This window comes from Lepidochelys kempii, chromosome 3, assembly GCF_965140285.1.
Source record: "Lepidochelys kempii isolate rLepKem1 chromosome 3, rLepKem1.hap1, whole genome shotgun sequence".
NCBI lineage: Eukaryota > Metazoa > Chordata > Testudines > Cheloniidae > Lepidochelys > Lepidochelys kempii.
Genome location: NC_136382.1, coordinates 107785155 through 107811576, shown reverse-complemented (window position 1 = coordinate 107811576; position 26422 = coordinate 107785155). Strand labels below are relative to the sequence as shown.

Sequence of the window (26422 nt, the reverse complement as noted above, 5' to 3'; positions counted from 1 at the left end):
CAATCCTGAAAAAACGAATACAAAGTTTACTCGGGTCAGGACTGCAGTAGCACAAGGTTTTTCTCAGTACTGTGCTGAATTGGGACCTTGTCACGAAGCTGCCATCACCATGCATGAACAGGAGGTGCAGCTACAAGCCCCACATTTTTAGTAAGGCTCATTGCCTTTATGGGACAAAAGTGCTTGTCTGCACATTCCTTCAACACCACGAGCCCCCCTTCTCTTCTGGTCTGCTTGTGAGTACTTTAAGTGCAGGGACACCATGTTGCACATCTGTTACATTTAATGCATGCTGGGACCTGTCTGCAGCTGCCCCAGGCACCAGATCACTCATTCTTAAAGCACCAAATAAAGCAACAACAAATGCTGCCTTCAATAAAATGGCCTCCCTCTCACAGCTGCAGACCCATGACAGAGCCTTTGACAACTCTGTCAGAGTTTCCAGTGTTTTGGGTAACCTGTAGTCCCTCCGGCACCCACCCCTCCTGGACCATCTTGCTTAACATTTCAATACTATGAAATGCCTGCATGAGTCTGGGAAATCAGCCAACCTGCTCCAGAAGGACAGATCTGCCAGCCAGCCAGAGATAGCAGAGGGAGCCAACCCGTGATAGGTCAAAGGCACCACAAATTGCACTACCTGGTATGTAGGTATGGACTACCCACGCTAAGTCCCTAAATTCCACTAACTCTGAAAGGCTGGCCTTATAGGTCCTCACAGTCCACAGTGCAACCAACTCCCCAACTAGTCCCACAGCTGTCATGAGCCAGAATTGTTTGGGCATGGTCTACAGATCCCTGCTGGCCAACAGGGCAAGATCCCAGAATCTGTGATTCTGAAATCAAGTGATCATGGGCAACACCATTATCCATTCCTGGGACATGTCCTTCATGAAAAAGGATGTTAAACCACAAGTGGTGCAAAATGAAGCCCCTCAGCAGCCTGATTATCAAGCAGTCTTAGTCAACTGTATATTTACAGTATGGACCATGGGTTGGTTGTCACACCAGAACCAGACTTTCTTGTTCTGAAAGGTTTCTTCCCAACTAGTGACTGCCACCAGTATAGGAAAAAACTTGATTAAGGTGATGTCCCCTGTAATACCCTGAATTATCCAGCTTTCTGGCCACCTCTGTGTACACCACTCATCTTGAAAGTAAACCCCAAAACCTATACCTCCCAAGGTGTCGGATTGTATCTGCAGCTCAGTCTTGAGCAACCAGTTTGAACACCATATCAAAACCCCCATTAAACTCTTCCAGGAATTTTTCCCACACTTCTAATTTTTCCTTTATTCCCAGTGTTTAATTTGTGCCAGGGCTTGCCAGGGCTGAGCCACAGCACCTCCAGCCTTGGCAGTTCATAGCCCCGGTACCTTTGGCCTTGCTGCATCATTTATGAATGTAAAAAAATTGCTTGAACTCTGGCACCTAATTGCTTGAGCCCCAGCACCTCTTCCATTACAAATTAAGCACTGTTCATTCTCCTTGTCATTCTGATAAAGTGGTGGGGTTCTCACACTTCAGAGGCCTAGATGCTAGACAAGTACAAAATGTTTGACCAGGAGCCACCTCCTGGTATGTAAAATTTAGGTGCCCCATGACCACCTGTAGTTACCTTGGAGTAATTTTCTTTGCCCCTTTGAAAAACCATATTAGTTCTCTGACCAATTCCAACTCCTCTGTAGAACCACCCTAACCTGTGTTCAGTTCAATGCCCAAGTATGTTAAACTTTGGGCATGGCCATCTGTTTTGGGGTTTTTTTCATGGCGAGGGGGATTTCCAAGGCACTTGTCTACTTTCTGAAATGCCTAAAGGATGTACTCACAGATGCATGTCCCTAATCTTCCTGAACATAAGAAATCATCAAGATAGTGTTCCACAGGAAGCAGGCCAGTCTCACACACAATCATCCCCTCCAACATGGAGCTGAATCTTTTGAAAGCAACGTGGGACCCCAAGCACCCAATGGACATGGCTTTTTCAAAATAGTAATGACCTTCAAACTGAAACCCAAGCAAGCTAATGTCCCTGTGATGCCCTGGAAGCAATCAGAATGCCGACTTGATGTTGCATTTTGCCAATATTGGTCCCACCCCAAACTTGAGAGTGTCCCACTCTTGTCAGGAAGGCTGCCCAACCTATGGGTCACGGGAGAACCCCTCCACTGCATCCTGAGGAGGCCTGCTAGACTCTTGGCAGGTTACGGGAGCAAGGTACAGGCCCAGGCCCGTCACCCGCTCATTGTCATCCTCATCCACCTCAATGCAGGTTTGACTCTGACTACTATCAGACCCTAAATCCATCCTGTGGACCTGCTGTATGCGGGGTTCAGGATCCCATCCTGGAGGAATGCACTCCCCTGGCTCACTACCATCCACAAAGTGAACTGTCCCCAATGAGGTCCCAGTTCCTGCCAAGCTGCTCCCCTTATCTTGTGACTCTCCTTCTGTGCCTGTTGCAAGCCATTGGTTTTCACCTGATCTTCATTCCTGTGAAGATTGATCACATCCTTTCCCATGGGGATGCACTCCCAAGCCCACTATTCTCTGGCAAAGCTCCCCAAATGAACCCTTGCCCACCTCTCTCAGTGCCTCCATTAGGACAGGGCTGGGTCCTTCCCATGCCTGCAGGAGGTCAACCCTACTACCTATGCCATGACTCTTGCCGCTTCCTTGCCTCGAGGGAGTGGCGGGGAAGGAACTGGGCATTCTGTGTGGCTCCCTCAGAGCAGCTCCTGGTGCAGGCATCTGCAGGTTGCTGGCCGTACCTTTGGCCAAAGCTCCATGAGCCCTTCCCTTCCCTGCACCAGAAGCTGGATTGGGGGTGGGGTGCAGCCAGACACAAGGAGACTCTCTGCCCCAGGGAAAGGGGCCCTAGAAATCTTACCAGCCTTCATTGCATCTTTAGGACTGCTGCTGCTGCTGCTGCTGCTGCTGCTGGAAGCTGGTGAGTAACACTTTCTCTACTGAAACAAAGCCAATAGAGGCTCCACATGGCCCCTGAACCAGGTTAAATCCTGGGAGCTGGGGAATGCTGGCCAATCAGCACTCCTTTTTCCCAGCTAGCCAATGGGTGCCAGGTACTCCGGGGGGAGACGGGACTACCTATCATTCCTTGACAAGCGTCTCCCTCCCTTGCTGCTAAAACTGTCCCCCTTTCACCACTGGCCCTATCAAGTTCCTCTACCTGTTGATGCTGGTGGGTAGCATCTGCAGTTGACCCAACATTATTCTATTGGAGGGCTTCCCTAGTAAGTAAAGATGTAATAAACACTCACCTGCATCCAAAGTGGTGCAGGCATTGGGACACAGCCCTCACAGCAGACACATCTCTTGGTCCTGCATCAGTAAGATGCTGAGTTCATAAGGCTGTCTTTAAATCCCTCCCTGAGATCAGATGCTGAGCACGTGTGGCACCTGCACGACTGCTTGCCCTTCATGAAAATTTTCTGAACATCTTCAGAAGCAGCTAGTGAGCTGCACCCTATTTCTGGATATTTCTAGACCCTTCTAGCTGAGTTGCCCTGCCCTGATCTCTGCATATGTGTAGAGACACAGAGTATTGCAACTAAAATGAATGTCTCCTCCCCGCTGCTTCTCTCCATCTCTTTGGCAATATAAAATACATAAGCTACAAATAGAACTGAAAATCTTGCAAAAACTTTCTACAACCACCTTCTCCTTATGGACACTAAAAATATGGTACCTAATATGGGTCCCAATGATGTAATGAAAAATCTGTGCAGGTCCCATTGAGTTTATGGATGTAACAAGGAATAATATGGCCCAAACACTGAATAAATATTTTTAATCATTGCTGCCACCAGGAGAAATCAGAAGTGAACATTCATGACAAGATTACTTTAGTAACATGGAGAGAAGCTTCATCTGCAAATCCACTCAGCTTCAGCATATTTCAGACAACATCAAGAAATGAATGTATTAATTCATACCCTCTGAACTTAAAGGGCGTATTATATACTACAGTGACTGGCTCAATATAAATGTGACAGACAGAAGGCAGACAGATGATAGACAAATTATTATTATTGTACCACACTGTTCATAATTCACTCTACAAGAAAAGTGACTTTGGTAAAGTAGCCATGATCTGAGGGTAAACAACAGTGCAACTAGTTAATATCAGGAAAGGAAGGGGACTCAACAAATACAGCCTCAAGATTTGCCATCAAGGTTCTCTAATTTTCAGATGTCCTCCCTTCCTTTGAATTCACCTTGGTTTTCAAAAGCAAAAGAGATCTGTAAAGGTTATATGCAAATATTTAGTAAATGCAGCTCCTTAACTTTCCCTCTGCATCCTGTCACTATAACATAAAACAAATGAACAAATGCTTGAGCTGATTGGTTTATTTCATTTTTCAGATTCAACTGTGTTATCACAAACATTTGGCACTCTTATTGAACTCTTCTGCACCTAGGACCCTGACAGGAGCTGTATTTCATACATCACTCTTGGGATTGATGTCCCCTATTTAATCTTCAGCACAAGGGAAATCTAAACAACAAGAGGAGAATTTCGAGCTAGGAAACCTGTTAGAAAACAAAGCTTTAAGTTTACTGCCATCCTTACTTTATGCTCCTTAACATTGCTGTACCTAATTCTGGTTATGATTAGGGCTGTCAAACTATTAAAAGAAAATATCACAATTAATCACACTATTTAAAAAATTGCTATTAATCACAGTGTTAATTGCACTGTTAAACAATAATAAAATACCAGACATAGAAATATTTTTGGATGTTTTCCACATTACAACACAGAATACAGTGTACACTGCTCACTTTATATTATAATTTTTGATACAAACATTTGCACTGTAAAAATGTTAAACAAAAGAAATAGTATTTTTCAATTTACCTCATACAAGTACTGTAATGCAATCTCTTTGTCATGAAAGTGCAACTTACAAATGTAGAATTTTTTACATAACTGCACTTAAAAACAAAACAATGTAAAACTTTAGAACCTACAAGTCCACTCAGTCCTACTTTTTGTTCAGCCAATCGCTCAGACAAACAAGTTTGTTTACATTTACAGGAGATAATGCTGCACACTTCTTATTTACAATGTCAGCTGAAAGTGAAAACAGGCATTCACATGTCACTGCTGTAGCTGGCGTTGCAAGGTATTTATGTGCCAGATATGCTAAACATTCATATGCCCCTTCATGCTTCAACCACCATTCCAGAGAACATGCTTCCATGCTGATGAAGGGTTCTGCTCGATAATGATCCAAAACTGTGTGGAGTGACGCATGTTCATTTTCATCATCATGATTCAGATACCACCAAGAGAAGGTTGATTTTCTTTTCTGGTGGTTCAGGTTCTGTAGTTTCCGAATCGAAATATATGTCAGAATTGGGGTAAAACCATGGAGCAGGAGACATACATTTGTCCCTGTCAAGGTTCCTTCCCCACTCTGAACTTTAGGGTACAGATGTGGGGACCTGCATGAAAACCTCCTAAGCTTACTTTTACCAGCTTAGGTTAAAACTTCCCCAAGGTACAAACTATTTTACCCTTTGCCCTTGGACTTCCATGGCCACCACCAAACTTTATCTGGGTTCCTGAGAAAACGTTGTTTGGAAACGTCTTTCCCCCCAAAATCCTCCCAATCCTTACACCCCACTTCCTGGGGAAGGTTTGGTAAAAATCCTCACCAATTTGCATAGGTGACCACAGACCCAAACCCTTGGAACTTAGAACAATGAAAAAGCATTCAGTTTTCTTACAAGAAGACTTTTAATAGAAGTAAAAAAGAATCACCTCTGTAAAATCAGGATGATAAATACCTTACAGGGTAATTATATTCAAAACATAGAAAATCCCTCTAGGCAAAACCTTAAGTTACAAAAAAGACACACAGACAGGAATATTCATTCTATTCAGCACAGCTATTTTCTCAGTCATTTAAAGAAATCATAATCTAACGCATATCTAGCTAGATTACTTACTAAATTCTAAGACTCCATTCCTGTTCTGTCCCCGGCCAAAGCATCACACAGACAAACACTGACCCTTTGTTTTTCTCCCAGCTTTTGAAAGTATCTTGTCTCCTCACTGGTCATTTTGGTCAGGTGTCAGCGAGGTTACCTTTAGCTTCTTAACCATTTACAGGTGAAAGGATTTTTCCTCTGGCCAGGAGGGATTTTAAAGGTGATTACCCTTCCCTTTATATTTATTACAGTCCCCCAAGGAGTTCAGTCACAAATTTAATTAACACATTATTTTTTAACAACCTCCATCAGTAAAGAGCATGGTTCCCAAACTTGTTCCGCTACTTGTTCAGGGAAAGCCCCTGATGGGCCGGGCCAATTTGTTACCTGCCGCATCTGCAGGTTTGGCCGATTGTGGCTCCCAGTGGCTGCAGTTCGCTGCTCCAGACCAATGGGAGCTGCTGGAAGCGGTGCAGGCCGAGGGACATACTGGCCACTGCTTCCAGCAGCTTCCATTGGCCTGGAGCAGCGAACCCTGGCCACTGGGAGTCGCGATTGGCCAAACCTGCGGATGCAGCAGGTAAACAAACTGGCCCGGCCCACCAGGGGCTTTCCCTGCACAAGCAGAGGAACAAGTTTGGGAACCACTGGTATAGAAGTATGTCCTCTGGAATGGTGATTGAAGCATGGAGGGGCATATAAATCTTTAGCATATCTGGCACATAACTACCTTGCAACGCCTGCTACAATAGTGCCTGGTGAACACCAGTTTTAACTTTCAGGTGACATTGTAAATAAGAAGCTGGCAGCATTATCTCAAAAATGATTATGGGGCTGGGGCACATGACTTACGAAGAGAGGCTGAGGGAACTGGGGTTATTTAGTCTGCAGAAGAGTAGAGTGAGGGGGGATTTGATAGCAGCCTTCAACTACCTGAAGGGGGGTTCCAAAGAGGGTGGAGCTAGGCTGTTCTCAGTGGTGGCAGATGACAGAACAAAGAGCAATGGTCTCAAGTTGCAGTGGGGAAAGTCTATTTTGGATATTAGGAAATACTGTTTCACTAGGAGGGTGGTGAAGCACTGGAGTGCGTTACCTAGGGAGGTGGTGGAATCTCTAGCCTTAGAGGTTTTTAAGGCCTGGCTTGACAAAGCCCTGGCTGGGATAATTTAGTGGGTGTTGGTCCTGCTTTGAGCAGGGGATTGAACTAGATGACCTCCTGAGGTCTCTTCCAACCCTAATATTCTATGATTCTATGAATCTATGACTTGTAGGCTCTAAAGTTTTACATTATTTTGTTTTTGAGTGCAGTCATGTAAAAAAAAAAAGCTACATTTGTAAATTGCACTTTCACAATAAAGCTTTTGCACTACAGTACTCATAGGAGGTGAATTGAAAAATACTATTTATTTTGTTTATCTTTTATACAGTGCAATTATTTGTAATAAAAAATAATATAAAATGAGCACTGTATACGTCATATTCTGTGTTGTAATTGAAATCAATATATTTGAAAATGTAGAAAAACATCCAAAATATTTATAATAAATTTAAATTGGTATTCTATTATTGTTTAACAGTGTGAATAAAACTGTGATTAATATTTTAATTGAGTTAATGTGTTTGAGTTAATTGCTTGACTTAACTGTGATTAATTGACAGCCCTAGTTATGATATTGTTGCCACTTCTGTGGGTGTTCCAGTTAGGAGTAGAGATTGGTGGAGCCAAGTATTTCTTTGATGCAGACTTGTTCATTTACAAGGAATGTACAAATTCCTGTATCTCAGCAACACAGAAGAACCAAGAATAAAAAGGAGCAGTTTCTTAGCTTATAGCCTCAAGCCCTTTTACCAACACCAGCCAGACCCAAAAGCTCTCTAGCTTTTTCCAGGTACGCTGTCCTTGCTTGTTCTTTCTCGCCTTTTTTCCTCTGCCTCTCTTTCTGATCTTGTCTGTGACCCAAGTCTCTGTGTGTTCATACTCTCACACAACACTATCCAAAACAAATACTCAGGCCAAAAGCTCTGGGGTGGCTTCCCAAACACCTGTTGTCTTCGGTAGGGCTTATGTTTCCAGTTATGTTAATTGAGCGGTGAGTTCAGACCTTTCCACCTCAATGGGGTTTTAGCCCAATCCCTAACAAGGTTTCACACAGCAAAGAATAGTAAATATATAATTGGCTTGGATATTAATTGATTAAACTTTATCCAGTAACTCAGCTGCTCAGGAGTGGCTGAGAATCAGTCCAGTTACAAATACTGTAGAATATTTGGAACCCAAGTGTCAAACTTTTGGTCAATAGTTGATGAAACATAGTTTATGTGACAGCCTCAGAATACAACAAATTGGTGAAGCTGAATGACTCTGTGATGGAGTGACAGCCCCTGCCGGCCAACAATGGATGGAGCTCATATGGGGTAATCCTGACTTGTTAACCAGAGAAGAGGAAAGAAAACATGGAGTGTTCATAGGCAGAAAGCTATAGGTGGAGTAAGGGCACAATTAAGAAAAAAGTGTGTATGAAAATAGAAATATATAATGGGTACCTGACAAAGCATTTACTATAGCAGTACTAATGAGTGCTTCTGTGATATATACCTCCCTCTCTCTGCATTCTTCCTGCTTTTCTTATTGCTGTTCTTGCTAACACAAAGCAAATTGGGGGGGGGGGGGGGGGAATTGACATCTACTACCTCAGATGCTCTGGGCATCCACTGGACATGTATTTGAAACAATATTTAAATTAGACTCAACACATAATTATCTCATCTCCCTTCCCTCCACACTCCCCCGCTGTTGTTGCAAGATAACAGTTGTGTTGTACAGACTTTCTCCCCCAGCTGAACTGCATGCTTGCTTTCCATGCATTACAGTTCTGGTGCATTCATTCAAAGGATATAAGACCCTACTAAATCTTAAAAGAGTTTAAGACAATACAAAGGAAGTTTAAATTGAACTGCAGGTAGTTACAAATCATGCTCAGCTAAATAGACTAGGAGAGTTTTATTTCCCAGGAAAAAAGGAATACACTTATCTTTAATATATGATCATTAAATAAACATTTTATGCAAAAGATTTGTTATATTAAAGAACATTAGAATTATAATACCTAGCTCTCTTATATTGAAAGGCTGCATATATGACGGGGGAGGAAGGCATCTAATGCTGAGCTAGAAAAGTATAAATAATGATAAGACCCCTCCAAAACAAAAATCTGCTTTTGACTTGCTATCTTTGGAATTCTTTTTGGCAGGTAGGTGTCTCTCCTATTAATAACTGACTTCATCTGAGATTTTTAAAGGGGACTTCAGAATGTAGGTGTCCAACTAGCACTGACTTTCAATAGGAGTTGGGTACCTAACTCCCTTTGGCCTCCTTGAAAATTTCAGTCTTAACTCCTTGGGGTCCCCTTAAGATACACTCTGACCAGTGATCTTCACTTTTCCAGTGTAAAGATGTAAAACAATGGAAGGTAGTTCAGTGGTTTCAAATTTAAAGGGACGCAGAGTATTGGATTACAAGAGTCCCTGCATCATTGGAGCCACAAATTTAAAAAAGGTTCTCAACCCCTTAGATATAATCACAAGAATCTCATTCTCAGATGGATTATTACAAAATGTCAGCCAGGAATTCCTGGTTTCATAAGGATCCTAGAACACCCTTCTTTGTTCCTCAGAGCTGCAATTTTTTGAAACAACAGCAACATGCAATATACATGCAATGCTTTTTAAGGGCCATTCATGTGAAATTCTGATAAATATATATCAACTGGCACTGGGGGTATGACTACTTTGAATTTAAAGTAGGTAAAGGTAGGTAGGTAAAGTGGGTAAAGTAATCAATATCCCAATTCAATCGCAATGTTTTTCACAAAGAACAGAAGTACATCAACTCATCCAACTTGTGAATGAAAAAACACTGATCAGCTAGGAGATGCCCTTGTTTTAGGACAGGCAGCATAGAATCATAGAATATCAGGGTTGGAAGGGACCCCAGAAGGTCATCTAGTCCAACCCCCTGCTCGAAGCAGGACCAATTCCCAGTTAAATCATCCCAGCCAGGGCTTTGTCAAGCCTGACCTTAAAAACCTCTAAGGAAGGAGATTCTACCACCTTCCTAGGTAACGCATTCCAGTGTTTCATCACCCTCCTAGTGAAAAAGTTTTTCCTAATATCCAACCTAAACCTCCCCCCCCTGCAACTCGCTACCCTTCATATCAGCAGATCTTTGATTGCGCTGGCTACTTGGATCACAGCAGCCCCCACAGTAGATTTGCCCACTCCAAATTGATTCCCAACTGACTGGTAGCTGTTTGGCGTTGCAAGCTTCCACAGGGCTATCGCCACTCACTTCTCAACTGTGCGGGCTGTTCTCATCTTGGTATTCTTGAGTCTCAGGGCAGGGGAAAGCAAGTCACAAAGTTCCATAAAAGTGCCCTTATGCATGTGAAAGTTTCGCAGCCATTGGGAATCATCCCAGACCTGCAACACGATTTGGTCCCACCAGTCTGTGCTTGTTTCCCAGGCCCAGAATTGGCGTTCCACTGCATGAACATGCCCCATTAGGACCATGATGCCCACATTGCCAGGGCCCGGGCTTTGAGAGAAGTCTGTGTCCATGTCCTCATCACTCTCGTTACTGCACTGATGTCGCCTACTCATCCAGTTTCACTTTGCCAGGTTCTGGTGCTGCATATACTGCTGGATAATGTGCGTGGTGTTTAATGACAGGTTTCAGAGTAGCAGCCATGTTAGTCTCTATCCACAAAAAGAAAAGGAGGACTTGTGGCACCTTAGACACTAACAAATTTATTTGAGCATAAGCTTTATGAAGTGAGCTGTAGCTCACGAAAGCTTATGCTCAAATAAATTTGTTAGTCTCTAAGATGCCACAAGTCCTCCTTTACTTTTTGTGATGTTTAATGTGCTCCTAATTGCCAAAGTGATCGGAGCGGGCCCATGCTTGCCGTGGTATGGCATCTGCACAGAAAAAAGGCGTGGAACGATTGTCTGTCGTTGCTCTGATGGAGGGAGGGGCGACTGACGACATGGCTTACAGGGTTGGCTTACAGAATTAAAATCAACAAAGAGGGAAGCTTTACATCAAGGAGAAACAAAAACAACTGTCAGAAAGAATGGCCCCCTCAAGGATTGAACTTGAAACCCTGGGTTTAGCAGGCCAATTCTCAACCCACTGAGCTATCCCTTCCCCTGGTATTTCAGGCAGGACTGAATCTCCATTAAACTTTTCAAGGTGCCCCTGACAGACCTCACCGAAATGATTGTTGGCCGTTTATTTCACGGAGGGAGGGAGGGTGGAGCAAATGAATACAAAACAAATCTGGTATATTTCTTGTTTTGATCCACTCCATCTATCTTTTACATCTTTGGCTGGCAGCAGACAGTGCAGTAGGACTGCTAGCCATCCTCATCTTCTGCCTGCTCGCCAGAAGACGGTACAATAGGACTGCCAGCAGGACTAAAGAGAATGACCTGGTCGAGTCACTCCTATTTTAGTCCCTGTGCCCATGTCTGCCCACGCGCTCCTGACAGACCTTACCGAGGCGGCCAGGAGCACCTCGGACATGACGACGATGGTTATCAGGCCTATTGCACCGTCCGCTGCCACAAGGCAATCGGCTGCTGCTGTGTAGCAATGCAGTACTGCATCTGCCAGCACCCAGGAGATGTATGGTGACAGTGAGCTAAGTGGGCTCCATGCTTGCCGTGGTATGGCGTCTGCACAGATAACTCAGGAAAAAAGGCGCGAAACGATTGTCTGCCCTTGCTTTCACGGAGGGAGGGAGGGAACGGGGGCCTGACGGTATGTACCCAGAACCACCCGCGACAATGTTTTAACCCCATCAGACATTGGGATCTCAACCCAGAATTCCAATGGGCAGCGGAGACTGCGGGAACTGTGGGATAGCTACCCACAGTGCATTGCTCCGGAAGTCGACGCTAGCCTCGGTACTGTGGAAGCACTCCACCGAGTTAATGCACTTAATGCACTTAGAGCATTTTGGCGGGGGGGGACGGACACAATCGACTACATAAAATCAATTTCTAAAAAACCGACTTCTATAAATTCGACTTAATTTCATTGTGTAGACATACCCTTAGTGTACACATGATAAGAACATACAGACAAGTGGAATTGGTGAGTCAGTGTTTTATGTGCAACAGAGTCACACACAAAACATCCTGTCATATGCCTAAGGTGGCAGGTTGTGGTTCTGCAGGCCACTAGAGGCAAATACTCATCTGAACCATGCGTTATTGTAATGCCAACAGACCCTTGTTGGTGGCAGAATCAAACTTGGAACTTCAGAAGCTTAGAGTATGAGCCTCTACTGCATGAGCTAAAAGCCACATGGCTCTTAGCCAAGGCTACAGCAGACTCATCAATTTCTAGCTGGGCTAGGTGCCACTAAAGGGGGACAGAGCAGCACACCAAACAGGTATGGGTTATACTATGTGCTATGGCACCGAATTAGGTATCTCAAAATGGGGGATACGGGGGTAGACTCTCCCAGGAGTAAGAGATGTTGAACAAATATAGGCTAGTGAGGCCCTCAGAGAATCATAGAATCATAGAATATCAGGGTTGGAAGGGACCCCAGAAGGTCATCTAGTCCAACCCCCTGCTCGAAGCAGGACCAATTCCCAGTTAAATCATCCCAGCCAGGGCTTTGTCAAGCCTGACCTTAAAAACCTCTAAGGAAGGAGATTCTACCACCTTCCTAGGTAACGCATTCCAGTGTTTCACCACCCTCTTAGTGAAAAAGTTTTTCCTAATATCCAATCTAAACCTCCCCCACTGCAACTTGAGACCATTACTCCTCATTCTGTCATCTGCTACCATTGAGAACAGTCTAGAGCCATCCTCTTTGGAACCCCCTTTCAGGTAGTTGAAAGCAGCTATCAAATCCCCCCTCATTCTTCTCTTCTGCAGGCTAAACAATCCCAGCTCCCTCAGCCTCTCCTCATAAGTCATGTGTTCCAGACCCCTAATCATTTTTGTTGCCCTTCGCTGGACTCTCTCCAATTTATCCACATCCTTCTTGAAGTGTGGGGCCCAAAACTGGACACAGTACTCCAGATGAGGCCTCACCAATGTCGAATAGAGGGGAACGATCACGTCCCTCGATCTGCTCGCTATGCCCCTACTTATACATCCCAAAATGCCATTGGCCTTCTTGGCAACAAGGGCACACTGCTGACTCATATCCAGCTTCTCGTCCACTGTCACCCCTAGGTCCTTTTCCGCAGAACTGCTGCCTAGCCATTCGGTCCCTAGTCTTGTGCATTGGGTTCTTCCGTCCTAAGTGCAGGACCCTGCACTTATCCTTATTGAACCTCATCAGATTTCTTTTGGCACAATCCTCCAATTTGTCTAGGTCCTTCTGTATCCTATCCCTCCCCTCCAGCGTACCTACCACTCCTCCCAGTTTAGTATCATCCACAAATTTGCTGAGAGTGCAATCCACACCATCCTCCAGATCATTTATGAAGATATTGAACAAAACCGGCCCCTGGACCGACCCTTGGGGCACTCCACTTGATACCAGCTGCCAACTAGACATAGAGCCATTGATCACTACCCGTTGAGCCCGACAATCTAGCCAGCTTTCTACCCACCTTGTAGTGCATTCATCCAGCCCATACTTCCTTAACTTGCTGACAAGAATACTGTGGGAGACCGTGTCAAAAGCTTTGCTAAAGTCAAGAAACAATACATCCACTGCTTTCCCGTCATCCACAGAACCAGTAATCTCATCATAAAAGGTGATTAGATTAGTCAGGCATGACCTTCCCTTGTTGAATCCATGCTGGCTGTTCCTGATCACTTTCCTCTCATGCAAGTGCTTCAGGATTGATTCTTTGAGGACCTGCTCCGTGATTTTTCCAGGGACTGAGGTAAGGCTGACTGGCCTGTAGTTCCCAGGATCCTCCTTCTTCCCTTTTTTAAAGATTGGCACTACATTAGCCTTTTTCCAGTCATCCGGGACTTCCCCGGTTCGCCAAGAGTTTTCAAAGATAATGGCCAATGGCTCTGCAATCACAGCCGCCAATTCCTTCAGCACTCTCGGATGCAACTCGTCCGGCCCCATGGACTTGTGCACGTCCAGCTTTTCTAAATAGTCCCTAACCACCTCTATCTCCACAGAGGGCTGGCCATCTCTTCCCCATTTTGTGATGCCCAGCGCAGCAGTCTGGGAGCTGACCTTGTTAGTGAAAACAGAGGCAAAAAAAGCATTGAGTACATTAGCTTTTTCCACATCCTCTGTCACTAGGTTGCCTCCCTCATTCAGTAAGGGGCCCGCACTTTCCTTGGCTTTCTTCTTGTTGCCAACATACCTGAAGAAACCCTTCTTGTTACTCTTAACAGCAATTTCTATATAAAACTGAACTGACTGGTTATATGTGGGGTTAGAGCAGAAACTACAATACAAAGACTTATATTAAAAGGTGGCAACAGTGCAGTATTTATTTTATTTGTAGTGTTATTGTGGCCATGATGGTCCCAGGACATTAAAGACATGATGAGTGAGGTAATATCTTTTATTGAACTAACTTCTGTTGGTGAAAGAGACACGGTTTTGAGCTACACAGAGCTCTTCCCCAGGTCTGGAAAACATATTCAGAGTGCCACAGCTAAATATAAGGTGACAGAGACCATGGTGTATTGACATCCCTGCAAACATAGGACACAAAAAAAAAGGATTGGTGGTTTATGGATTGTTGTAATGAGCCATGAATCCAGTGTCTTTATGAAGACCATGATTTGTAGGATCTATCAAAGTTATTAATTTAAGCTCCCAGGCTCAACTTTTGAAAGTGTTATTCAGGTTTCCTTTGAGGATGAGGACTGTGAAAAGTGTTCACTCACAGATCCTATACATGTCTACCACATCATGTGGTGTACCTCATCCAGGGCACTAAATGCCCCAACAACAACTATGTGGATGAAACCAGACAATCACTATGCTCTTCAATGAGCTCACACAGAAAAATGATAAAAGACAAAAACACCATATCATCTGTGGGTGAACACTTTTCACAAAACCGTCACTCTATATCTGAAGCCTCGTCCTTAAAGAAACCTGCACAACACCTTCAAAAGACTAGCCTGGGAGTTTAAATTCATAACTTTGCTAGACACTATGGGGCTGTCTATACAGCAACTAGACACCTGCGGCTAGCCTGTGCCAGATGACTCGTGCTTGTGCAGCTCGGGTGTGGAGCTATTTCATTGCTGTGTAGACTTCCTAGCTTGGGCTGGAGCCCAGGCTCTAGGACCCTGAGAGGTAGGAATATGTATTAACTACTTATGCTAAACAATCTCTTCTACCTTGTATTTAGCAGTGACACTCCAAGTACCTTTCCATGTGTAGCTTGAAAGCTTGTCTCTCTCACCAATAGAAGTCGGTCCAATAAAAGATATTACCTCACCTCCCTTGTCTCTCTAATATCCTGGGACCAAATTTTGTGTACAGTGCCAGCCTATGAACCTCTTTGGTCCCACTTAAGCCCTGAGTTTCACTAGCTTCAACTGAACTACACTGATTTACACCAGCTGAGGATCTGGTTCTCCCATGTCTATATACAGCTCAGATTATGGTTGAAATGGCCATCAAAGGGTGTCGACTGTTGTCCTTTGTTGTGGGCAATTTTAGGATATAGGAAACTAGATACTATAGTGATGGGCATTGTAAAAGAACTGAAATAGAACAGAATATCCACTGGGAAGTTAACTGAGATTACACACTTGGTTCATTCAGGCCACCAAGCAGTCATCAGATGGTAACAACTTTGTCACTCCTAACACAGAACAGAATGGAATACATGTCCTAGAGCTGAAAAGTTCCATATCTCATTAACAATCCCCTGAGCCATGCCTGTCACTAGTAGCTTTAAGTTTTAATTTCTCAGCTTTCATTTGTCACCAAGGCTATTTGTCCATATCTCTTTTGTGTTTAATCAGCAGTATCAGTGCTTCTGATGAGATTATTTAGCTAGCCTAGTACTCCAGGAGGTCACAAACACAGAACTGTTTATACAGGAACAAATTAAGTACAACTCTTCATTCTTAGATAGAAAAATAACTGGTACTATGAAACATAACATCTTTAGCAAAAATGCTTTGGAGAGCTAGATTATCAAATATAACAGTTCAGTGGTTCAATTCATACCTGACAGGCTTCAAAGAATATATATGCAAATTGATCTCCCAGCTGCAAGGGTAATTAACATGGTCTGCTGCAGGGAGCTGTTCTTCCACCCATTCTGTTTCATGATTTTAGTGACTTTACAATTTTCTCAATCTACTGTCTTTTGGTATGGAAATAAAATTAACTTATTGTTCTATGTAAACTCCATACACTACCATCAACAGGGAATTCAGGCTCCTGGAACTGCAAACATTTGAAAACCAGGCAAGATCTGATGTAAACCTGAAAAATCTGGAAGCACTTTTTTATTTAGATAGATTTTCCTATTTTCAGCTACTAGAGCCCAGATACTGGTATATTAGACTTGCACATGCATATAGTGGGTCCAATTCTTATTTTAAACCCTTTTTAAAACCAGTGTAACTCAACTGACTTCAGTAATTACTACTGATTCACACTGTGATATCACAAAAGGTACAGAGTCTTGGAATATGCTATTCATTTCACTTTTCATTAGGGTCCAATCTTGACCACAACTCAAGTCAAGCGGAATTTTTGCCACTCATTTGCATGGAAGCAGGATAGAGCCCTAAGTATATAGTATTTCACCCCATATTCTGCTTCTATCAAGGTTGATAATTTGTGGGGTCTTGAAGGGAAATATTTGGTTCTACATCCAGAAGGAGGGGCTTTTGAGCCTTTTGTACTGTAACACATTCCAAATAGGACTATGAGGGAGCACCAAAAGTATTTTCCCATTACACAGTAGTAGTAAAACTCAAAGGACACATTTCCGTATCTTTTGCAGAAGGCAGTCATGTTACATATGCTAAGGAAAGCTATAGAAATAGGGGGATTAATGTATTGGTAACTGTTCATAACCACAAATGCACCTACAAAGCCGTTTTTTGAAAGTAGACAGGAACATCATAGAGCGATTCATGTTTGAGCATAGATTTATAAGTATACATAAAGCAATATGTATATTTTTGAACATATAATTGGACAAAGTAAACCCTGGTGTACGTCCACTCAAGTGATTCGAGTTATTTCAGGGATAAATTTGGTTCAGTATATTACATATAAATTACACGTAAATGGTATGTCTTTTTATGTATTTCTGTTTGCTAGATCTTTGACACACGCTGGTGTATTCCTCAGGCATTGGAAAGGGTAAGAATGGACTACACATAGACATATATGTGGTTGGGTATATTTCAGATGTGGATGGAGTATTTTGCTAAAAATTCAAACTATTCCTCCCTCAAATCAATTTCTGAGCTTCAAATGCAAAAAAAATTCAGTCTGTGTCTCGCTAGATTTAGGCCTGTGTCAGGGAGGGGGCAGGTTATGCCCTGCCTTCATCCTCATCTGATGTTAGAGTTCAAAGCTGGGCCACTACAGAAGCTCTTCTGCAGCCTACATGCCACTCCCAGTAGAGTACTTAACCGAGGTTAATTGAATGTCTGCTAAAAGGACATTCGTGGGAGTGTGAATGGCAGCCCTGACACTGTAGTGGATAAGGCCGCCCTGACCTTTGATGCCAGCTCCATATGTTTTTCAGAAAGCAAGTGAAAGAGACAGTGAAGGGGAAAGAGTAAAAGTGAAAAAGAGGAGGTAGATGTGCAGGAGAGAACTGGATGAGGCACTTTTATATTGTTTTAAGAATAAGTAAATGGGATTTTTCAAACCGGCCTAATAGTTTGGTCTCCAACTCCCACTGAATTCCAGTGAGAGTTGGGTGCCTAATTCCCTTAGTCTCCTTTAAAAATCCCAACCTACATTTTTATCTAAAAAGCAGACTCCCTAATTTGCATGTTACGAGTACAGAAAGTTATACCCCTGTTAGGCAGTTCATGGTGGCAGATTAGTTTGATGTGGATCACCACAACCTCATGTCCCTTACATTCATGTGACTTGGACATGACCCATCATGACTAAGAAATTCCAAACAGCAGAATACTGATTTTGTACTACTGTAGACTGGGAGTCAAAAGTTATTGTCACCTAACAGCTGTCCAGTGGTCATTTGTTGGCAGTCTCAGAAGAAAGGCCAACGATAGGATGAGCATGAACACTTGAACTACCTTTTCTTTCTAAGAGCCTGTCTTTCACTGCTAAACAAGCTGCATTTTTTTTAACCTTAAGGTAGCAAACACACATGCACTATCTCAAGGAAAAACACAGCAAACAGGAGGTACATTAGTTTTATCACAAGGTAAACACACCAATTCAGCCCCATACCTCCACCTGGGCTTGACCTTGGTTAGTTTATCTCATGGTAAAACTAAAGGGCTTCATCATCATTATCTTTTTACCTCCGTATAGCTCACATGTTAGGTATCCTGAGGTAAAAAACACAGCTTTTTTAGCAGTGAAAACAAGGGCTTAGATGTGGTCTCTCTAGGTCAATATTAAGGAATATTAGCGTGTCAGTGAGCAAGAATGGGGTTAAGTTTATAGTGCTGCTGCCCCTGCATTATGAATAAACAAGACTTTAATTTCCAGTGTTGTCAGACTGGCAGACACTGACACAGACACTGAATTCACTTTTTAAATAGTTATAAAGAAAATATAAGAGCTAGAATGTAGACTAGAGACACTTATGGAGTAGTAAAACATATAAAAAACAGGAACTAACATCTTTGGTTCATTCTATTTTGCTATAAAGAAATGGTCACTGTGACTATCAGAAAATCTGCAGTCTGCGTCTGTAATTTTCCATTGTGTCTGAAAAATGGCTCTTTAAATGCCATTTGACCTTGAAAGCAAAAATAATCTGTCCTTTATCAATTCCATCCTTTCGTGGTCTGGCTTACAGCATCCAATTTACATCCTATCTTAATGTGAAGCTTCTAGTGATAATGAATTCAACCAAGTATCTAAATCTTTCCTCCAGAAACATTTCTCTTTATTTTTTAAAAAGAAGAGCATAGGTGCCTTTTGTCTGTCACCTGTCTCTTCACTCTGACCTAAAAAGCACTTGAACAATTTAGCAGCTCTCACTTACAGTATGAGACTTTTCTTGTGTGCATTTGGTCTACAAAAGCCACCAATTCTAGGAACCTCGAGTTATCCTATGTAATTATGAATATGTTTCCTTTGTTATCCTAAATATTTTTCCATCCTCTGTGATATAACTATTTCCTCTCCTAGTCTTTATTTTTGAACTCAGAGGAAGTGTTCATGCGAGAAAAGTTACCAAAACCAAACATTTAAATTAGCTTCTGCCCAGAAGAGAGGCTGTGTCTTACTATGCATTTGACAATGCCTGGCACACTGGGGCCGTGATCCTGCCTGAGTGCTCTGGGAGATATGGTAAGATAAGTTGCAGCAATATAAGGAAGGAGGATAACAGTGATAAGATGACATGATTGCAAAGGCTAAGTAGTGTGCAACTTAAACATGCTGAATTCAATAAAAATTAAAAATAAAGAAGAAATTGTTTGCATGGAGAAGGGAGAAGTCTGTCTGACAAACAGAGACTTTTCAATCCCAGGGAGCTGCAAGAAGCAAATCCTAACATCAGTATCCACATATTTTTATCACCACAACTTGGGACTTCAGTTAGTTACAGATGACAGTGAGCTGCTGAAGACAATGCTTTGCTCACACTAGCAATTCCAAAACCTGAAATGCCCTAAAAAGGCCAAATGCCTTCAAGTCTTTATTAACCCTTATTGAAAGCATTGAGAGGGGCATCAATCACTGCCCTGTACTCACTGCCAGGTCCTATTACTGAATGCTGCACATACAAAAATGATGGTAGGTGACCTACTCTCCCCTTCTTCTATAGAGAACTTATGGCCAATGCTGCTCCAGAGCAGAAGGTACTAAGCCTTTTCCTCCCCCACAAAAACCTGCTGTTCCAGAGTTTTGTCAAGCAACGAAGACAGCAGGAGCCTTTGACTGCTCTGAGAGTCCATCTGACTATGGACATTTGGGCAAACCTCTGATTGCATGTCCTTCAGCTCATTCTGGATCATCATCAGCATGCTGTGATGTGCATGTGTAGAACTGAGAGACAACCAGACTGGAGAAATCACAGGCTGTCATAGAAGCATAGTTAATGAGCTCCTCCTCCTTACTTTAATTTGTGGTCTTAAATAATGGCAAAATGTGAGGAAGGCAGCTGATGACAGCCAGTTCCCATGTGCATCCTGATTCATGTGCCGTATTAATCTATTGGTTAAGGAGTTCTTCCATAATAATCAGAACATTGGCAAAATTCTCTCCCAGCTGGAAAGATGTGTAGCCACTTCAGCTGACCTTACGTTGCATGTCACCTTCCCCAAGAGCGTTAAGGGAAGCAATGACCTCCCTGCCAGCAGATGAAGCAGGCTGCCAACTGCTGCTGTTCCTGACTAGTAGTTTATTGGTGAGGTTTTAGGCCCTCATTCAGCCAAGCACTTAAGACATGCAAGCACTTAAACGCATGCACAGCTTTAAGCACATCTCCCTAAGCAGCAAAGCCCTAGAGACAGACCAAAGCCCCGTGCAGTTAATGGAAATGCTTTCATTGGCGTCAGATCTTTACACATCATTATCATTTTACTTGTTTTAAATAAAATAAAAATCAGCAGCATCCCCATATATCTGGTCACTCATGGGGTTAGTCAGTATTTTATTATTTTTATTTGAAATAGGAACATGTTGTAAAATAAAAATATCAAGGCATCTGAAGAGAAGAAAGACTGTAGGCATCTGCACAAAATGGTATTTGTCACGCTGTCTGGAGTGGCTCACAAGCATGAGCGCCACCTCAGCGCAGACTGTCCAGGAACAGAGCACAAACTCTAAACGGGTTGTATGTTCAATAATTAGATTTCATCAACCAAGTAACAAGCGGGAACTCCTAAAGCACTATAACAGCCTTAACGTGGAGTCACAGACAGCCCCCTTGGGCACTCGGGACTGACTTGCCATCCAGGCAAGCTTGTCTTTGCGCTAGATGGTTCCTTCCACCAAAAATCACAACAATATTCAGGTTATTCCCAGTCCAAAAGGACTAGTCACTTACCCAGGTCAACTGTACTTCAGCTCTCAAACTAGAGACAATGCTTGTAGCCAATCCTGTAAGAAACCAACCAAAGGTTTATTAATGAGGAAAAACGAAATACATGAATAATTTCAGTTAAAGCAGGCATAGATACATACACAAATGACAGGTTTCAGAGTAGCAGCCATGTTAGTCTGTATTCGCAAAAAGAGAAGGAGGACTTGTGGCACTGTAGCTCGCGAAAGCTTATGCTCAAATAAATCTGTTAGTCTCTAAGGTGCCACAAGTCCTCCTTTTCTTTATACACAAATGAGTTACAATGTTAGGTTTCGAAAGATAATAGAAACTTCTATAGTATGCAAATTCTATATGTCCTTTAGGGCTAACCCAGGCAAAACAACTGGGGGCCCTTGTTTATACTTAGAAATCTTCATCTCTCCGAGTTCAAGCAGCACAGAATTAACAAATTCTCGTTAACAGGGATTTTTATTCCCTTTCCTCAGCGTTCAAGCTGTGATGGGATGAGGGTTTGTGCACATACTCTCTTCAGGGATGAGAGGGAAGCAATGAACGAATGGCTTGTCTGATGTCTAGAGACCTTCTTTTGTTGGGGAGGAGATAACACCTTTTTGCAGTCAACTAGCATTTCACGCTTGGCAATGCTTCTCCCTTGACTGTGGGGGATTTAATTTTAGCAAACATTTTTATAGTTACAGAGCAAACGTTTAAATATTACCTTATAACGTGGGACACAGATATAAGTGAGATTATTACATGCAGCGTCCTACAAGCATTTCATAAAGTCTAAACACGAAAAACATTCTTATAACTCTATTTTAACCACACTAACACGCAGGTGAGCCAGACTGGTTTCCCGTTACTGCATTTGTCAGTGTTAAGTGAGGCCCAGGACCTGGGCATCAGCTGGCACCATCACAATATTATTCATTTTTTTTAAAAATTAAAAATTAAAAAGTTTAACCATTGAGACCTACTGGGAAATTTGCTTGCTGTTGAATGAGTTCGGTTCAGTAGCTGAATCTTCCATTGTAAAATGATGCAGGCTGCTGCCCTGCACCTAACCCTGGGACAGACTGTGCTTCAGAGTCCAAGAGACATATGCTACTCTTATGGCATAGCACTTCCTCCAGGCACCAGAATGTTTCCAACAGGCACGGCACGAGGCTGCTGATCCATCTGCCAGCCGAGCGACAGCAGAACAATCAGCCAGCGATATCGAATACTGCGTAGTCACGCACCAGTAGCCTTGTCCACATGTGAGTGTGGGTAATTGTGCGCACAACAGCCCACCCTCAAATATTTGTGAGAATAAAAAAGGTGTTCATGTAAATGTCCACAAAGGAGGCATTAAAAACGTAGAAACATGGCCATGCCAAACCATGTAGAACTAATAAACACAAACGATGTCTTTTGAATTTCTAGCTGGCTCTGTCTTTACATATCCAATTTCACAACCTCACACAAAGGACAGATAAGTCAACAGGGCAATATTCTCATAAACATCTCACAGCCTTCTGACATGTCAGCGGGGTGCCATCCATTTCAAGCCTATGAATAAGGCACAGGCTGAGGATGGATTAGCTAGTAATTTAAAGCACGCTGGTGAAAGGATTCTTATCTCTGGTAGGGAGAGCAGCCCATGCTAGACTGACAAATATGTCTTGAGCCTCTGTCTGATTATCCACCCCTCCCCTCGACACTGAAATGACAATAGATGAGTATCACTTGCCAGAGAGAGAGCTGACATACTCACCCCCAGAGTAGGTGAATTGTTTCAGTGTTTTTTGGGCTCCCTGATAGATGAGAACAGTAACAAAACTCAGGCTGACTATGGCTCAGTCAACCATGTGCCCTGACTAGGGACAAACCTCAGAATCAGAGTTTTTCCAGGGGCTTCTTTGGGCTTCAGTTTTATCCAAGGTTCTCCCAACTGCAGTTAGCTGAGCCACTAAACAAAATGAAACAGGGCTACAGGAGGAGTTCTAGATATTTCCTGCAAAGAAAAAAAAACGTGTGGGTAACAGAACTTTAATGGGAAATTTCCAAGGAAAACACAGGGTGCTGCAGAAAGTGGCACTGCTGATTCAACAGAATACCTCTGAGTCAGTACTAAACACCTTCCTCTGGGAGGGGTTAGGAGACTTCATGCTATTGGAGGTGCTCTCTTTTAGGTGAGATGTAAAACTGAGGTCCTAACCATTTGTGAAATTAAAAATTCCCAGGCACTTTTCCCAAATATTGGTGTGTCAGCACGAGCATCCTAGCCAAAATACGTTTAAGTGCATTCTGCCTACCAAATATCTCCTTGGTGTTTCGATTATATGGGGTATTTTTTCCCAATTTCTGTCTTACTGTATTGTTTAGTTTTACTGTACACTGTTAGACAGCTGCTGCTTTTCTTCCCCCCCCCCCCCCCAAAGGTGGCTACATTTCAGTGATGGGTGATTCCCTCATGCAGTTTGTAAAGCCCTCTGGCTACTGCTTCAGATTTAGGCCTTGATACTTTTACTGCACACAGTCTCTCATCTCAATGTAAATTGTTACTATTTCAGTCTTATGAAATGAAATTATATCATCTAGGATTTTAAATCCTCTGACCTGTATCAATCTTGTATGGCTTGATGCCTTTGATGGAAATGCTCCTCCGCCTTGACTTTGCATTTTCCGTGCTTGCTTTTTCAGTTTCCTTTGACCGTCCTGAATATTTATTTCTGACTTTTGTCCCAGCCCAGTTTCATCTATTGGCTGCAGCCTAGTTTATTTCCCTACTCCAGGTTTTACTCCTTGACCCTATCTCTGTCTATCTGGCATACACACCTAAGCACACACAAAACCACCTTCACTAAACAAGGACACTACATTAGAGAAGTAGATCACATCATGGAACGGGCCACCTAAATATCCTGGGAGAACAACAACTATGTGGGTGAAACCAGACAACCATTACACTCTCAAATGAACTCACACAGAAAGTGATAAAGACGAAATTGCCAGATCACCTATGGGTACATATTTTTCACAAAACATTCACTCCATATGTGACTTCTCAGCCCTCATCCTCAAAGGAAATCTGCACCGCTCCTTCAAAAAATGAGCTTGGAACTTAAATTCATTACTCTGCCGGACACTAAAAACCATGGACAAAACAGAGACACTAGTTTGTGGCTCATTACAACATTTGTCATACACGCTTCTGCCTGCTAACCCTTAATTGCCCACTTCATTTTCAGTGGTCTTCTGCAGCATGTATGATCCCCTGATGTTTAACAATCTGTCCCAACTTGTATTTAGCTCAGACTCTGCGTACGTACCCCAGACCTGAAAAGGACTTCTATGAAGCTCGAAAGCTTGTCCCTTCCACCAACACAAATTGGTTCAATAAAAGACATTACCTCACCTACGTTGTCTCTTCATATCCTGGGACCAAGACAGCTACAACAACACTGCTAACAACTATCTCTGTCTTTCTGTCTCTCTAGCTCTCTCAAGATAGTTTTTCTAAGAGCAATCTAGTATCAGTGGCCTAGTGATAGTGCTTTGTACTGCCACGATTGAATTTCAGGTGTTTTACAGTTCCAAGGCCAAATTCAGAGGTGATGTGTAAATTAGACCCTTTACATTAACTGGTCTACCCTGGGAACTTACATCAGCATAGCTATGTCGCTCAGTGGTGTGAACAATTCACATCCCCCGAGTGACGTAATTATGCTGACCTAACTCCTGGTGTAGACAGTGCTAGGTCGATGGAAGACGGATGGGGAGATAGTCAGGGAGATGGGTTACCTACAGCAATGGGAGAACCCCTCCTGGTACTGTGGCACTACGGTGCTGCAGCTATGCCGCTGTAGCAGGTTAAGTGTAGCTATAGCCTTAAACATGCTTACACTCAGTTGGAGCAAATTTAGTCCCTCACTGTGGCTGACATAAACAACTCTATGCTGCCCCTTTGCAAGTCAAGGGCAGGGCTGGGAAAGGGAGGGGGCAGAACAGGACCATAGCTATAGTGTTATAGGGATTCACTGAAGCCCCCCAGGATCCCAGGACAGGCTTCTGTAAAAGAGAGCATCCACAGTGAACCAAAAATCCATATGCAGAGACATAAAACCACCTTTGCCTACTCCCTCACCCTTACGGCTGCACTTTTGTGCTGCACAAATGGGGAGGACAGAATGAGGCCCTCTTATACTAAATTAGACTCCCATACACACTTACTGCTGAGGATAAGCTGGTATTATTTACATACTGAGGAGCTGGAAGAAAGGATAAAAGAGGAAAGTATTGTGATTTTTATACAACATTTTCACCAGCAAAGTACTCTAAAACAAACACACACACACACATAAATCCACAGACAGAAACCTGCACTTACACAAACACAAATCTTGTAGAAACACTTTTGCAATGAAAAAATGGCTTGTGATGAAAAACTGGAACCCAAAAAAACAAAACAAAAAATGTGATTTTATATATATTACAGAAAACTGGCATTTTTATTGAATACTGTTTTTGAAAACCAAAAATGAAAACCAAAACCACCCAGCCAGCCAAAAAAAATGTTTTTCTTGGAAAATTACACCCACAATTTTTTCAAAATTTCCTGCAAAGTATAACTTGCATTTTTTGAACAGCTCTACAAGATAGACCGTATAATTTGACACTAGCCTCAAAAGGTACAAGTTTCATTGCCAGAAACCACTACTGTGAAAGTTGTTACTTCTAGAAATTACTAAGACAACTCACTGGCTGCAGGTGTCTGAAAATGCTTGTGTCACCAATCAGTGCCACCTTCTGGACGTGGGGTGATGGTGGTTAGGGCTAAATGAGGACTGGATCTATAAAAAATTTGAGGCTCCTCCCCACCCCCCCCCACTTTCCAAAAGAAGAAAAAATGTGCTTGGTCCATCCAGTCAAGACAGACTCTGCTTCTCAGCCCTACCACATCTGAGTTATTGATCTTCTACCTAGATGAAGCCCTTCCCCTATAAGCAACTAACCAGCACCAATTAAATGTGCCCTTCACTGTCATAAACTGTATCGGACTCCCTGCTTCATTTCAGGGGGCAGAGGAATTGATGGTTTGTAAGGGATATGAAACTCAAGCTTCAGGGCATAAACCAGATTCTGAGTGAGGGGGTTAGGAAGAAACTTCCACATGAGCAGGTTGTTCCATGAATGCTCAGGTGTTGGGGGAAGAGGTCTTGCACTTTTCTCTGAAGCCTCTGTACTGCTGGCCATGGAACATAGGATACCGGACTTGATCTGGTAGAGC

At 42.9% G+C, this 26422-nt stretch overlaps 1 long non-coding RNA gene across 1 annotated transcript in view; it reads right to left on the bottom strand.

The window, feature by feature from the left end:
• Positions 1-22202, bottom strand: part of LOC140908265 (uncharacterized) — a 36008-nt gene extending 13806 nt beyond the window's left edge. The window contains exons 1-2 of the long non-coding RNA XR_012157816.1: positions 22128-22202; positions 21154-21206 (exon numbers count right to left, since the gene is read on the bottom strand). This is a non-coding gene — a long non-coding RNA (uncharacterized LOC140908265). The remainder of the gene's footprint in view (positions 1-21153; positions 21207-22127) is intronic.
• Between the last annotated feature and the right edge of the window lie 4220 nt (positions 22203-26422).